Source organism: Belonocnema kinseyi, chromosome 7 (genome assembly GCF_010883055.1).
Source record: "Belonocnema kinseyi isolate 2016_QV_RU_SX_M_011 chromosome 7, B_treatae_v1, whole genome shotgun sequence".
Taxonomy (NCBI): domain Eukaryota; kingdom Metazoa; phylum Arthropoda; class Insecta; order Hymenoptera; family Cynipidae; genus Belonocnema; species Belonocnema kinseyi.
In genome coordinates, this window is record NC_046663.1 from 121,796,508 (window position 1) to 121,799,586 (window position 3,079).

Sequence of the window (3,079 nt, forward strand, 5' to 3'; positions counted from 1 at the left end):
AGAGGTGACAAAATAAGTGACAGTAAAAAGGAGAACAGATGGGGAGATGGAGAAAAAGGATGGAATAGTGGTAAGAAGGATTATAATTGGGAAAGTCAAAATAGCAGAGGTTTGTGTATATAGAAGAAGAGGCGAAGAGGAAGGCTGGAGGGTAATAAGGAGGTAGATGGAGGAAAAGAAGGAAGAATTTGTGTTATTATAAGGGAACTTAAATGCGTAATAGGAGACACAGGATGGTTTATGTGTAATCGCAATATGAAAGAAGATAAAGAAGAGGAGATCACATTCATAGGAAAGGGAGCAACAATAATAGATTACATCGCGGCTGAAAAAGGAATGCGACATATGATAGGGAGTATGAAGGTGAAAATCAGATAGGGTCCGAGCACTTTCTGTTTCAAACTACACTAAAAAGAGGCACCACTACACGCAGCAGAGAAAGAAAGAAACACGAAAATGGAAGACTGGGGGGAGGGGTAGATAAATTAAAAGAGCTTTAACAAAATATAGAAAAGGAGAAGGTTAGGGATAAGAAGCAGGAGTGAGTAGACTCGGTAACTGAAAGGTTGAAGAGGTCGATTGAGAATGTAAAGGATGAACTGGGTACTAAGAGAGAAAGAGTAGGGGAAAGAGAGGCTAGTGGGACGAGGAATTTTTGAAGAGTCAAGATACAATGAAAGAGTGTATAAAAAATGATAGAAAAGAGGAAATGGAGAAGGAGGAGTATAACAGAAGAAAAACAGAAGATAGCGAGATGCTGCAAAGAAAAAGACAAAGGGGAAAGGATGAATATACGGCTGAAGTAGAAAATGGAAAGGAAGCACGTGAAGGAAAAAATATAAATGATGGAATGGATTAATTATTTCAAGGGTCTATTAGGGGGAGAGCAAAATAAGATAGAAGGCAAAAAGATAAGGATAGTTCAAAAAGAAATGGAGGATGGGAAAGAAATAACAAAAGAAGAAGTGGATAAGACGATGGGTAAAATAAAAATAAACTAGGCGACAGGTGAAGATGGGATGAAGAACAAAGCGATAAAGTATGGAGGAGAAGGAGGTAGGGATGGGCTGTGGAAGAACTGCAACAAGGTCTGGAAAGAAGAAGAGTGTCAGGAAGAGTGGATGACAGGACTGGTGGGACTGCTTGAAAAGAAAGGGGAATGAAATAAATTAAGGAATACAGAGGGATCACTCTTATGCTAGTGGGCTATAAAATATATGCAGAAATCTTAAGAAAAACGTTTGACGCAGTTAACAGAAAAATGCTATGACTGGCAATGAAAGAGAAGGGTGTAGAGAAAAAGCACATGGAGAGGATAACATTTTTTTTACTGAAACCAGCATTAGGGCGAAGATGGGAAAGAAAAAAGGACAGGTTTTCTGGACAGGAAGAGGTCTAAGGCAAGGGTGCCCGTTGAGTCAGTTACTATTTAATATGCAACTGACAGACTTAAAGGAGAAGCTTAAGGAGAAAGGGAAAGGAGGAACTGTTTCTGGTAATAGCAAACTATTCTGTTTAGCATATGCGCATGATGTAGATTTGTTAGCAGATGATGAGAAGAGCATGAAACTAATCATCAAAATCTTCGAAGAGTATTTGGGAGCAAAAAGTTTGACGGTGAATGTAGATAAGAGAAAAGTGATGTGAATCAGAAATAGAAAGAGCAAAATAAATTATATTTGGAAGGTGAGCGGCCAGAAAGTGGAAATTGTGAAGGAGTTGTGTGACCTAGGTTTTTAGTTTGAGGCAGAAGGGGAAAAACAGCTGCAGAGAAGAAAAAGAGTTAAATGTGCGAGTGAAGTGATGGACCAAGTATAGGGTATAGGAAGCAGAGAGTTCAAGGAGGATTGAAGAATGAGGGTCTGGTTGTTTGATGCGTTGGTTTGGGAGATGTCGTGTTATGGAGAGGAGATCTGGGAATGGAAGAAACATAGCAAAGTAGAGAGCATGCATGAACGATTTTTGAGTTGAGTAATGGGGGTTAGCTGGGGTTTCTCAGGATACATGTTAAGGGAAGAATTATGGAGGGAAAAATGGTTATTAGACAGATTAAGAGAGCCTGGAGGTTTGAAGTAAAGCTAAAAATGGAAGAGGGAGGCAGAATAACACAAGCATGTTTGGGGGAAATTCGGAACAATAAGGCGAGAGGCAATTTATGAAATTCAAAATTGGAGGAAGATAGGACAAAAATCAAAAAGGTTTTTAATATACGAGAAGGGGTTATGGATTGCCAGAACTTAGAGTTATAGCTATCAGTAGCAGTAAAGTTAGACTAAGGATGGAAATGTAAATATATGTACAGACAGCGGAGGCCCTCAAACCCTTAAAAGGAAGAGATTGAATACATACATACATAAATATTAATTTAGAATTACTGTATTTAGAAATAATGATGGGATTTTGATTTATTCTTTAGTTTATTTTAAAATAATTCCATTACAAAGCATATATTAAAACAATCAATCTTTTTCGAATGCTGTGTAGGAGAAGTAATAATATTAGTGTATTATTTTACAACATAGAAGATGATCAAAATCTAAAAAAAAATTATTTAAAAATATTCCGAAACAATTTTTATTTTGCTATCTTTCAAATTTAGAAAATGTGTATAAGTTTTTTTGAAAAACTCGCACGCATTTCGCTCTCTTGTCGCTATGCCCCGCATTAACAGCCTCTGTCTCCGCGGCCAACATCTAATACTTAACAATTATTTAGAACCTTTACATTTCTCTTACATCTACTTCCTCTCCTATTTACAATCTTTCCTTCTCCAGCCCTCTTCCTCCTTCCTTCTCTTTTTCTCCATCTTATCCAACACCCCCTTCACCCATGCTACTGCCCTTTTGTCACCTCTTTCATGCAACAATACCTCTATGCTTATACCCCTCCTTTCCACCTCTTCACATTCCTCCAACCAATGCTCCAATTTTGCATCCCCCTTCCCGCACAAATCACACATTCTCTTCTCTCTAGAAAGCCAGAACCAATTATAATTCTCCATGCCACCGCACCTCATTCTCTCTATAACTTCCTGACTTCTTTGTTCCCCTTTCATACACAAATATTGTGCTCTCTCCCT